At 42.0% G+C, this 9,638-nt stretch overlaps 46 pseudogenes; all 46 read left to right on the forward strand.

Annotated features, from left to right (window-relative positions):
- Positions 1 to 198: 198 nt before the first annotated feature.
- On the forward strand, positions 199 to 317 carry LOC142738311 (5S ribosomal RNA; annotated as a pseudogene).
- A 67-nt stretch (positions 318 to 384) lies between these two features.
- Positions 385 to 503, forward strand: LOC142689238 (5S ribosomal RNA; annotated as a pseudogene).
- Positions 504 to 570: 67 nt separating this feature from the next.
- Positions 571 to 689, forward strand: LOC142728815 (5S ribosomal RNA; annotated as a pseudogene).
- A 67-nt stretch (positions 690 to 756) lies between these two features.
- Positions 757 to 875, forward strand: LOC142737359 (5S ribosomal RNA; annotated as a pseudogene).
- Positions 876 to 942: 67 nt separating this feature from the next.
- On the forward strand, positions 943 to 1,061 carry LOC142737412 (5S ribosomal RNA; annotated as a pseudogene).
- A 67-nt stretch (positions 1,062 to 1,128) lies between these two features.
- Positions 1,129 to 1,247, forward strand: LOC142692235 (5S ribosomal RNA; annotated as a pseudogene).
- Positions 1,248 to 1,314: 67 nt separating this feature from the next.
- Positions 1,315 to 1,433, forward strand: LOC142684058 (5S ribosomal RNA; annotated as a pseudogene).
- A 67-nt stretch (positions 1,434 to 1,500) lies between these two features.
- LOC142666104 (5S ribosomal RNA) lies at positions 1,501 to 1,619 on the forward strand (annotated as a pseudogene).
- A 67-nt stretch (positions 1,620 to 1,686) lies between these two features.
- Positions 1,687 to 1,805, forward strand: LOC142733900 (5S ribosomal RNA; annotated as a pseudogene).
- Positions 1,806 to 1,872: 67 nt separating this feature from the next.
- Positions 1,873 to 1,991, forward strand: LOC142665428 (5S ribosomal RNA; annotated as a pseudogene).
- Positions 1,992 to 2,058: 67 nt separating this feature from the next.
- On the forward strand, positions 2,059 to 2,177 carry LOC142710709 (5S ribosomal RNA; annotated as a pseudogene).
- A 67-nt stretch (positions 2,178 to 2,244) lies between these two features.
- Positions 2,245 to 2,363, forward strand: LOC142737726 (5S ribosomal RNA; annotated as a pseudogene).
- A 67-nt stretch (positions 2,364 to 2,430) lies between these two features.
- On the forward strand, positions 2,431 to 2,549 carry LOC142714040 (5S ribosomal RNA; annotated as a pseudogene).
- Positions 2,550 to 2,616: 67 nt separating this feature from the next.
- On the forward strand, positions 2,617 to 2,735 carry LOC142738031 (5S ribosomal RNA; annotated as a pseudogene).
- Positions 2,736 to 2,802: 67 nt separating this feature from the next.
- On the forward strand, positions 2,803 to 2,921 carry LOC142736108 (5S ribosomal RNA; annotated as a pseudogene).
- A 67-nt stretch (positions 2,922 to 2,988) lies between these two features.
- LOC142685495 (5S ribosomal RNA) lies at positions 2,989 to 3,107 on the forward strand (annotated as a pseudogene).
- A 67-nt stretch (positions 3,108 to 3,174) lies between these two features.
- Positions 3,175 to 3,293, forward strand: LOC142687178 (5S ribosomal RNA; annotated as a pseudogene).
- A 253-nt stretch (positions 3,294 to 3,546) lies between these two features.
- LOC142733528 (5S ribosomal RNA) lies at positions 3,547 to 3,665 on the forward strand (annotated as a pseudogene).
- A 67-nt stretch (positions 3,666 to 3,732) lies between these two features.
- Positions 3,733 to 3,851, forward strand: LOC142733539 (5S ribosomal RNA; annotated as a pseudogene).
- Positions 3,852 to 3,918: 67 nt separating this feature from the next.
- LOC142668334 (5S ribosomal RNA) lies at positions 3,919 to 4,037 on the forward strand (annotated as a pseudogene).
- A 253-nt stretch (positions 4,038 to 4,290) lies between these two features.
- LOC142697450 (5S ribosomal RNA) lies at positions 4,291 to 4,409 on the forward strand (annotated as a pseudogene).
- Positions 4,410 to 4,662: 253 nt separating this feature from the next.
- LOC142738363 (5S ribosomal RNA) lies at positions 4,663 to 4,781 on the forward strand (annotated as a pseudogene).
- A 67-nt stretch (positions 4,782 to 4,848) lies between these two features.
- LOC142695821 (5S ribosomal RNA) lies at positions 4,849 to 4,967 on the forward strand (annotated as a pseudogene).
- A 67-nt stretch (positions 4,968 to 5,034) lies between these two features.
- On the forward strand, positions 5,035 to 5,153 carry LOC142737614 (5S ribosomal RNA; annotated as a pseudogene).
- A 67-nt stretch (positions 5,154 to 5,220) lies between these two features.
- On the forward strand, positions 5,221 to 5,339 carry LOC142732260 (5S ribosomal RNA; annotated as a pseudogene).
- Positions 5,340 to 5,406: 67 nt separating this feature from the next.
- LOC142711239 (5S ribosomal RNA) lies at positions 5,407 to 5,525 on the forward strand (annotated as a pseudogene).
- Positions 5,526 to 5,592: 67 nt separating this feature from the next.
- On the forward strand, positions 5,593 to 5,711 carry LOC142728826 (5S ribosomal RNA; annotated as a pseudogene).
- Positions 5,712 to 5,778: 67 nt separating this feature from the next.
- LOC142737360 (5S ribosomal RNA) lies at positions 5,779 to 5,897 on the forward strand (annotated as a pseudogene).
- Positions 5,898 to 5,964: 67 nt separating this feature from the next.
- Positions 5,965 to 6,083, forward strand: LOC142666107 (5S ribosomal RNA; annotated as a pseudogene).
- A 67-nt stretch (positions 6,084 to 6,150) lies between these two features.
- Positions 6,151 to 6,269, forward strand: LOC142736928 (5S ribosomal RNA; annotated as a pseudogene).
- Positions 6,270 to 6,336: 67 nt separating this feature from the next.
- Positions 6,337 to 6,455, forward strand: LOC142737018 (5S ribosomal RNA; annotated as a pseudogene).
- Positions 6,456 to 6,522: 67 nt separating this feature from the next.
- LOC142668511 (5S ribosomal RNA) lies at positions 6,523 to 6,641 on the forward strand (annotated as a pseudogene).
- Positions 6,642 to 6,708: 67 nt separating this feature from the next.
- Positions 6,709 to 6,827, forward strand: LOC142708678 (5S ribosomal RNA; annotated as a pseudogene).
- Positions 6,828 to 6,894: 67 nt separating this feature from the next.
- Positions 6,895 to 7,013, forward strand: LOC142687920 (5S ribosomal RNA; annotated as a pseudogene).
- A 67-nt stretch (positions 7,014 to 7,080) lies between these two features.
- LOC142738225 (5S ribosomal RNA) lies at positions 7,081 to 7,199 on the forward strand (annotated as a pseudogene).
- A 254-nt stretch (positions 7,200 to 7,453) lies between these two features.
- LOC142674410 (5S ribosomal RNA) lies at positions 7,454 to 7,573 on the forward strand (annotated as a pseudogene).
- A 67-nt stretch (positions 7,574 to 7,640) lies between these two features.
- LOC142695832 (5S ribosomal RNA) lies at positions 7,641 to 7,759 on the forward strand (annotated as a pseudogene).
- Positions 7,760 to 7,834: 75 nt separating this feature from the next.
- On the forward strand, positions 7,835 to 7,953 carry LOC142737615 (5S ribosomal RNA; annotated as a pseudogene).
- A 67-nt stretch (positions 7,954 to 8,020) lies between these two features.
- LOC142724720 (5S ribosomal RNA) lies at positions 8,021 to 8,139 on the forward strand (annotated as a pseudogene).
- A 67-nt stretch (positions 8,140 to 8,206) lies between these two features.
- LOC142737698 (5S ribosomal RNA) lies at positions 8,207 to 8,325 on the forward strand (annotated as a pseudogene).
- Positions 8,326 to 8,392: 67 nt separating this feature from the next.
- Positions 8,393 to 8,511, forward strand: LOC142736109 (5S ribosomal RNA; annotated as a pseudogene).
- A 67-nt stretch (positions 8,512 to 8,578) lies between these two features.
- On the forward strand, positions 8,579 to 8,697 carry LOC142685506 (5S ribosomal RNA; annotated as a pseudogene).
- Positions 8,698 to 8,764: 67 nt separating this feature from the next.
- Positions 8,765 to 8,883, forward strand: LOC142687182 (5S ribosomal RNA; annotated as a pseudogene).
- Positions 8,884 to 9,136: 253 nt separating this feature from the next.
- Positions 9,137 to 9,255, forward strand: LOC142729387 (5S ribosomal RNA; annotated as a pseudogene).
- A 67-nt stretch (positions 9,256 to 9,322) lies between these two features.
- On the forward strand, positions 9,323 to 9,441 carry LOC142732810 (5S ribosomal RNA; annotated as a pseudogene).
- A 67-nt stretch (positions 9,442 to 9,508) lies between these two features.
- LOC142737008 (5S ribosomal RNA) lies at positions 9,509 to 9,627 on the forward strand (annotated as a pseudogene).
- The last annotated feature ends 11 nt before the right edge of the window (positions 9,628 to 9,638 follow it).

Genomic DNA, 9,638 nt, shown 5'->3' on the forward strand with positions numbered 1-9,638 from the left:
AAAGCATTTAATGTCAATGGCAATTCTAAGCTGAATGTGCCTGCTCTCGTTAGATCGCAGAAGTTACACAGCTTAAGCCCTCGCTAGTACCAGTGTGGGAGAGTGTCTGGGAATCCGTGGTGCGGTTGACTTTTTATTATGTCGTTTAGATTTTGTTTCACAATAGATTAAATAGGACTATGGATTAACGCATTTAACGTCAATGGCCATTCTAAGCTGAATGTGCCTGCTCTCGTCAGATCGCAGAAGTTACACAGCTTAAGGCCTCGCTAGTACCAGTGTGGGAGACTGTCTGGGAATCTGTGGTGCGGTTGAATTTTTATTATGTCGTTTAGATTTTGTTTCACAATCGATTAAAAAGGACTATGGATTAAAGCATTTAATGGCAATGGCCATTCTAAGCTGAATGTCCCTGCTCTCGTCAGATCGCAGAAGTTACACAGCTTAAGGCCTTGCTAGTACCAGTGTGGGAGACTGTCTGGGAATCCGTGGTGCGGTTGTGTTTTTATTATGTTGTTTAGATTTTGTTTCACATTCGATTAAAAAGGACTATGGATTAAAGCATTTAATGTCAATGGCCATTCTAAGCTGAATGTGCCTGCTCTCGTCAGACCGCAGAAGTTACACAGCTTAAGGCCTCGCTAGTACCAGTGTGGGAGACTGTCTGGGAATCCGTGGTGCGGTTGACTTTTTATTATGTCGTTTAGATTTTGTTTCACAATCGATTAAAAAGGACTATGGATTAAAGCATTTAATGTCAATGGCCATTCTAAGCTGAATGTGCCTGCTCTCGTCAGATCGCAGAAGTTACACAGCTTAAGGCTTTGCTAGTACCAGTGTGGGAGACTGTCTGGGAATCCGTGGTGCGGTTGACTTTTTATTATGTCGTTTAGATTTTGTTTCACAATAGATTAAATAGGACTATGGATTAAAGCATTTAACGTCAATGGCCATTCTAAGCTGAATGTGCCTGCTCTCGTCAGAACGCAGAAGTTACACAGCTTAAGGCCTCGCTAGTACCAGTGTGGGAAACTGTCTGGGAATCCGTGGTGCGGTTGAATTTTTATTATGTCGTTTAGATTTTGTTTCACAATCGATTAAAAAGGACTATGGATTAAAGCATTTAATGTCAATGGCCATTCTAAGCTGAATGTGCCTCCTCTCGTCAGACCGCAGAAGTTACACAGCTTAAGGCCTCGCTAGTACCAGTGTGGGAGACTGTCTGGGAATCCGTGGTGCGGTTGACTTTTTATTATGTCGTTTAGATTTTGTTTCACAATCGATTAAAAAGGACTATGGATTAAAGCATTTAATGTCAATGGCCATTCTAAGCTGAATGTGCCTGCTCTCGTCAGATCGCAGAAGTTACACAGCTTAAGGCTTTGCTAGTACCAGTGTGGGAGACTGTCTGGGAATCCGTGGTGCATTTGACTTTTTATTATGTCGTTTAGATTTTGTTTCACAATAGATTAAATAGGACTATGGATTAAAGCATTTAACGTCAATGGCCATTCTAAGCTGATTGTGCCTGCTCTCGTCAGAACGCAGAAGTTACACAGCTTAAGGCCTCGCTAGTACCAGTGTGGGAAACTGTCTGGGAATCCGTGGTGCGGTTGAATTTTTATTATGTCGTTTAGATTTTGTTTCACAATCGATTAAAAAGGACTATGTATTAAAGCATTTAATGTCAATGGCCATTCTAAGCTGAATGTCCCTGTTCTCGTCAGATCGCAGAAGTTACACAGCTTAAGGCCTCGCTAGTACCAGTGTGGGAGACTGTCTGGGAATACGTGGTGCGGTTGACTTTTTATTATGTTGTTTAGATTTTGTTTCACAATAAATTAAATAGGACTATGGATCAAGGCTTTTAATGTCAATGGCCATTCTAAGCTGAATGTGCCTGCTCTCGTCAGATCGCAGAAGTTACACAGCTTAAGGCCTCGCTAGTACCAGTGTGGGAAACTGTCTGGGAATCCGTGGTGCGGTTGAATTTTTATTATGTCGTTTAGATTTTGTTTCACAATCGATTAAAAAGGACTATGGATTAAAGCATTTAATGTCAATGGCCATTCTAAGCTGAATGTCCTTACTCTCGTCAGATCGCAGAAGTTACACAGCTTAAGGCCTCGCTAGTACCAGTGTGGGAGACTGTCTGGGAATCCGTGGTGCGGTTGCCTTTTTATTATGTCGTTTAGATTTTGTTTCACAATCGATTAAAAAGGACTATGGATTAAAGCATTTAATGTCAATGGCCATTCTAAGCTGAATGTTCCTGCTCTCGTCAGATCGCAGAAGTTACACAGCTTAAGGCCTCGCTAGTACCAGTGTGGGAGACTGTCTGGGAATCCGTAGTGCGGTTGACTTTTTATTATGTCGTTTAGATTTTGTTTCACAATCGATTAAAAAGGACTATGGATTAAAGCATTTAATGTCAATGGCCATTCTAAGCTGAATGTGCCTGCTCTCGTCAGATCGCAGAAGTTACACAGCTTAAGGCCTCGCTAGTACCAGTGTGGGAGACTGTCTGGGAATCCGTGGTGCGGTTGACTTTTTATTATGGCGTTTAGATTTTGTTTCACAATCGATTAAAAAGGACTATGGATTAAAGCATTTAATGTCAATGGCCATTCTAAGCTGAATGTGCCTGCTCTCGTTAGATCACAGAAGTTACACAGCTTAAGGCCTCGCTAGTACCAGTGTGGGAGACTGTCTGGGAATCCGTGGTGCGGTTGACTTCTTATTATGTCGTTTAGATTTTGTTTCACAATAGATTAAATAGGACTATGGATTAAAGCATTTATCGTCAATGGCCATTCTAAGCTGAATGTGCATGCTCTCGTCAGAACGCAGAAGTTACACAGCTTAAGGCCTCGCTAGTACCAGTGTGGGAGACTGTCTGGGAATCCGTGGTGCGGTTGACTTTTTATTATGTTGTTTAGCTTTTGTTTCACAATAGATTAAATAGGACTATGGATTAAGGCTTTTAATGTCAATGGCCATTCTAAGCTGAATGTGCCTGCTCTCGTCAGATCGCAGAAGTTACACAGCTTAAGCCCTCGCTAGTACCAGTGTGGGAGATTGTCTGGGAATCCGTGGTGCGGTTGACTTTTTATTATGTCGTTTAGATTTTGTTTCACAATCGATTAAATAGGACTATGGATTAAAGCACTTAACGTCAATGGCCATTCTAAGCTGAATGTGCATGCTCTCGTCAGATCGCAGAAGTTACACAGCTTAAGGCCTCGCTAGTACCAGTGTGGGAGACTGTCTGGGAATCCGTGGTGCGGTTGAATTTTTATTATGTCGTTTAGATTTTGTTTCACAATCGATTAAAAAGGACTATGGATTAAGGCATTTAATGTCAATGCCCATTCTAAGCTGAATGTCCATGCTCTCGTCAGATCGCAGAAGTTACACAGCTTAAGGCCTCGCTAGTACCAGTGTGGGAGACTGTCTGTGAATCCGTGGTGCGGTTGACTTTTTATTATGTCGTTTAGATTTTGTTTCACAATCGATTAAAAAGGACTATGGATTAAAGCATTTAATGTCAATGGCCATTCTAAGCTGAATGTGCCTGCTCTCGTCAGATCGCAGAAGTTACACAGCTTAAGGCCTCGCTAGTACCAGTGTGGGAGACTGTCTGGGAATCCGTGGTGTGGTTGACTTTTTATTATGTCGTTTAGATTTTGTTTCACAATCGATTAAAAAGGACTATGGATTAAAGCATTTAATGTCAATGGCCATTCTAAGCTGAATGTGCCTGCTCTCGTCAGATCGCAGAAGTTACACAGCTTAAGGCCTCGCTAGTACCAGTGTGGGAGACTGTCTGGGAATCCGTGGTGTGGTTGACTTTTTATTATGTCGTTTAGATTTTGTTTCACAATCGATTAAAAAGGACTATGGATTAAAGCATTTAATGTCAATGGCCATTCTAAGCTGAATGTGCCTGCTCTCGTCAGATCGCAGAAGTTACACAGCTTAAGGCCTCGCTAGTACCAGTGTGGGAGACTGTCTGGGAATCCGTGGTGTGGCTGACTTTTTATTATGTCGTTTAGATTTTGTTTCACAATAGATTAAATAGGACTATGGATTAAAGCATTTAACGTCAATGGCCATTCTAAGCTCAATGTGCCTGCTCTCGTCAGAACGCAGCAGTTACACAGCTTAAGGCCTCGCTAGTACCAGTGTGGGAGACTGTCTTGGAATCCGTGGCGCGGTTGAATTTTTATTATGTCGTTTAGATTTTGTTTCACAATCGATTAAAAAGGACTATGGATTAAAGCATTTAATGTCAATGGACATTCTAAGCTGAATGTCCCTGCTCTCGTCAGATCGCAGAAGTTACACAGCTTAAGGCCTCGCTAGTACCAGTGTGGGAGACTGTCTGGGAATCCGTGGTGCGGTTGAATTTTTATTGTGTCGTTTAGATTTTGTTTCACAATCGATTAAAAAGGACTATGGATTAAAGCCTTTAATGTCAATGGCCATTCTAAGCTGAATGTCCCTGCTCTTGTTAGATCGCAGAAGTTACACAGCTTAACGCCTCGCTAGTACCAGTGTGGGAGACTGTCTGGGAATCCGTGGTGCGGTTGACTTTTTATTATGTCGTTTAGATTTTGTTTCACAATAGATTAAATAGGACTATGGATTAAAGCATCTAACGTCAATGGCTATTCTAAGCTGAATGTGCCTGCTCTCGTCAGATCGCAGAAGTTACACAGCTTAAGGCCTCGCTAGTACCAGTGTGGGAGACTGTCTGGGAATCCGTGGTGCGGTTGAATTTTTATTTTTTCGTTTAGATTTTGTTTCACAATCGATTAAAAAGGACTATGGATTAAAGCATTTAATGTCAATGGCCATTCTAAGCTGAATGTCCCTACTCTCGTCAGATCGCAGAAGTTACACAGCTTAAGGCCTCGCTAGTACCAGTGTGGGAGACTGTCTGGGAATCCGTGGTGCGGTTGCCTTTTTATTATGTCGTTTAGATTTTGTTTCACAATCGATTAAAAAGGACTATGGATTAAAGCATTTAATGTCAATGGCCATTCTAAGCTGAATGTGCCTGCTCTCGTCAGATCGCAGAAGTTACACAGCTTAAGGCCTCGCTAGTACCAGTGTGGGAGACTGTCTGGGAATCCGTAGTGCGGTTGACTTTTTATTATGTCGTTTAGATTTTGTTTCACAATCGATTAAAAAGGACTATGGATTAAAGCATTCAATGTCAATGGTCATTCTAAGCTGAATGTGCCTGCTCTCGTCAGATCGCAGAAGTTACACAGCTTAAGGCCTCGCTAGTACCAGTTTGGGAGACTGTCTGGGAATCCGTGGTGCGGTTGACTTCTTATTATGTCGTTTAGATTTTGTTTCACAATAGATTAAATAGGACTATGGATTGAAGCATTTATCGTCAATGGCCATTCTAAGCTGAATGTGCATGCTCTCGTCAGAACGCAGAAGTTACACGGCTTAAGGCCTCGCTAGTACCAGTGTGGGAGACTGTCTGTGAATCCGTGGTGCGGTTGAATTTTTATTATGTCGTTTAGATTTTGTTTCACAATCGATTAAAAAGGACTATGGATTAAAGCATTTAATGTCAATGGCCATTCTAAGCTGAATGTGCCTGCTCTCGTCAGACCGCAGAAGTTACACAGCTTAAGGCCTCGCTAGTACCAGTGTGGGAGACTGTCTGGGAATCCGTGGTGCGGTTGACTTTTTATTATGTCGTTTAGATTTTGTTTCACAATCGATTAAAAAGGACTATGGATTAAAGCATTTAATGTCAATGGCCATTCTAAGCTGAATGTGCCTGCTCTCGTCAGATCGCAGAAGTTACACAGCTTAAGGCTTTGCTAGTACCAGTGTGGGAGACTGTCTGGGAATCCGTGGTGCGGTTGACTTTTTATTATGTCGTTTAGATTTTGTTTCACAATAGATTAAATAGGACTATGGATTAAAGCATTTAACGTCAATGGCCATTCTAAGCTGATTGTGCCTGCTCTCGTCAGAACGCAGAAGTTACACAGCTTAAGGCCTCGCTAGTACCAGTGTGGGAAACTGTCTGGGAATCCGTGGTGCGGTTGAATTTTTATTATGTCGTTTAGATTTTGTTTCACAATCGATTAAAAAGGACTATGTATTAAAGCATTTAATGTCAATGGCCATTCAAAGCTGAATGTCCCTGTTCTCGTCAGATCACAGAAGTTACACAGCTTAAGGCCTCGCTAGTACCAGTGTGGGAGACTGTCTGGGAATACGTGGTGCGGTTGACTTTTTATTATGTTGTTTAGATTTTGTTTCACAATAAATTAAATAGGACTATGGATTAAGGCTTTTAATGTCAATGGCCATTCTAAGCTGAATGTGCCTGCTCTCGTCAGATCGCAGAAGTTACACAGCTTAAGGCCTCGCTAGTACCAGTGTGGGAGACTGTCTGGGAATCCGTGGTGCGGCTGACTTTTTATTATGTCGTTTAGATTTTGTTTCACAATCGATTAAAAAGGACTATGGATTAAAGCATTTAATGTCTATGGCCATTCTAAGCTGAATGTGCCTGCTCTCGTCAGATCGCAGAAGTTACACAGCTTAAGGCCTCGCTAGTACCAGTGTGGGAGACTGTCTGGGAATCCGTGGTGCGGCTGACTTTTTATTATGTCGTTTAGATTTTGTTTCACAATAGATTAAATAGGACTATGGATTAAAGCATTTAACGTCAATGGCCATTCTAAGCTCAATGTGCCTGCTCTCGTCAGAACGCAGCAGTTACACAGCTTAAGGCCTCGCTAGTACCAGTGTGGGAGACTGTCTTGGAATCCGTGGTGCGGTTGAATTTTTATTATGTCGTTTAGATTTTGTTTCACAATCGATTAAAAAGGACTATGGATTAAAGCATTTAATGTCAATGGACATTCTAAGCTGAATGTCCCTGCTCTCGTCAGATCGCAGAAGTTACACAGCTTAAGACCTCGCTAGTACCAGTGTGGGAGACTGTCTGGGAATCCGTGGTGCGGTTGACTTTTTATTATGTTGTTTAGATTTTGTTTCACAATAGATTAAATAGGACTATGGATTAAGGCTTTTAATGTCAATGGCCATTCTAAGCTGGATGTGCCTGCTCTGGTCAGAACGCAGAAGTTACACAGCTTAAGGCCTCGCTAGTACCATTGTGGGAGACTGTCTGGGAATCCGTGGTGCGGTTGACATTTTTATTGTGTCGTTTAGATTTTGTTTCACAATCGATTAAAAAGGACTATGGATTAAAGCCTTTAATGTCAATGGCCATTCTAAGCTGAATGTCCCTGCTCTTGTTAGATCGCAGAAGTTACACAGCTTAACGCCTCGCTAGTACCAGTGTGGGAGACTGTCTGGGAATCCGTGGTGCGGTTGACTTTTTATTATGTCGTTTAGATTTTGTTTCACAATAGATTAAATAGGACTATGGATTAAAGCATTTAACGTCAATGGCCATTCTAAGCTGAATGTGCCTGCTCTCGTCGAGATCGCAGAAGTTACACAGCTTAAGGCCTCGCTAGTACCAGTGTGGGAGACTGTCTGGGAATCCGTGGTGCGGTTGAATTTTTATTATGTCGTTTAGATTTTGTTTCACAATCGATTAAAAAGGACTATGGATTAAAGCATTTAATGTCAATGGCCATTCTAAGCTGAATGTCCCTACTCTCGTCAGATCGCAGAAGTTACACAGCTTAAGGCCTCGCTAGTACCAGTGTGGGAGACTGTCTGGGAATCCGTGGTGCGGTTGCCTTTTTATTATGTCGTTTAGATTTTGTTTCACAATCGATTAAAAAGGACTATGGATTAAAGGATTAAAGCATTTAATGTCAATGGCCATTCTAAGCTGAATGTGCCTGCTCTCGTCAGATCGCAGAAGTTACACAGCTTAAGGCCTCGCTAGTACCAGTGTGGGAGACTGTCTGGGAATCCGTAGTGCGGTTGACTTTTTATTATGTCGTTTAGATTTTGTTTCACAATCGATTAAAAAGGACTATGGATTAAAGCATTTAATGTCAATGGCCATTCTAAGCTGAATGTGCCTGCTCTCGTCAGATCGCAGAAGTTACACAGCTTAAGGCCTCGCTAGTACCAGTTTGGGAGACTGTCTGGGAATCCGTGGTGCGGTTGACTTTTTATTATGGCGTTTAGATTTTGTTTCACAATCGATTAAAAAGGACTATGGATTAAAGCATTTAATGTCAATGGCCATTCTAAGCTGAATGTGCCTGCTCTCGTTAGATCACAGAAATTACACAGCTTAAGGCCTCGCTAGTACCAGTGTGGGAGACTGTCTGGGAATCCGTGGTGCGGTTGACTTCTTATTATGTCGTTTAGATTTTGTTTCACAATAGATTAAATAGGACTATGGATTAAAGCATTTATCGTCAATGGCCATTCTAAGCTGAATGTGCATGCTCTCGTCAGAACGCAGAAGTTACACAGCTTAAGGCCTCGCTAGTACCAGTGTGGGAGACTGTCTGGGAATCCGTGGTGCGGTTGACTTTTTATTATGTTGTTTAGCTTTTGTTTCACAATAGATTAAATAGGACTATGGATTAAGGCTTTTAATGTCAATGGCCATTCTAAGCTGAATGTGCCTGCTCTCGTCAGATCGCAGAAGTTACACAGCTTAAGCCCTCGCTAGTACCAGTGTGGGAGATTGTCTGGGAATCCGTGGTGCGGTTGACTTTTTATTATGTCGTTTAGATTTTGTTTCACAATCGATTAAATAGGACTATGGATTAAAGCATTTAACGTCAATGGCCATTCTAAGCTGAATGTGCATGCTCTCGTCAGATCGCAGAAGTTACACAGCTTAAGGCCTCGCTAGTACCAGTGTGGGAGACTGTCTGGGAATCCGTGGTGCGGTTGAATTTTTATTATGTCGTTTAGATTTTGTTTCACAATCGATTAAAAAGGACTATGGATTAAGCCATTTAATGTCAATGCCCATTCTAAGCTGAATGTCCATGCTCTCGTCAGATCGCAGAAGTTACACAGCTTAATGCCTCGCTAGTACCAGTGTGGGAGACTGTCTGTGAATCCGTGGTGCGGTTGACTTTTTATTATGTCGTTTAGATTTTGTTTCACAATCGATTAAAAAGGACTATGGATTAAAGCATTTAATGTCAATGGCCATTCTAAGCTGAATGTGCCTGCTCTCGTCAGATCGCAGAAGTTACACAGCTTAAGGCCTCGCTAGTACCAGTGTGGGAGACTTTCTGGGAATCCGTGGTGTGGTTGACTTTTTATTATGTCGTTTAGATTTTGTTTCACAATCGATTAAAAAGGACTATGGATTAAAGCATTTAATGTCAATGGCCATTCTAAGCTGAATGTGCCTGCTCTCGTCAGATCGCAGAAGTTACACAGCTTAAGGCCTCGCTAGTACCAGTGTGGGAGACTGTCTGGGAATCCGTGGTGTGGTTGACTTTTTATTATGTCGTTTAGATTTTGTTTCACAATCGATTAAAAAGGACTATGGATTAAAGCATTTAATGTCAATGGCCATTCTAAGCTGAATGTGCCTGCTCTCGTCAGATCGCAGAAGTTACACAGCTTAAGGCCTCGCTAGTACCAGTGTGGGAGACTGTCTGGGAATCCGTGGTGCGGCTGACTTTTTATTATGT

The sequence above is a fragment of the Rhinoderma darwinii genome, chromosome 1 (assembly GCF_050947455.1).
Source record: "Rhinoderma darwinii isolate aRhiDar2 chromosome 1, aRhiDar2.hap1, whole genome shotgun sequence".
NCBI lineage: Eukaryota > Metazoa > Chordata > Amphibia > Anura > Rhinodermatidae > Rhinoderma > Rhinoderma darwinii.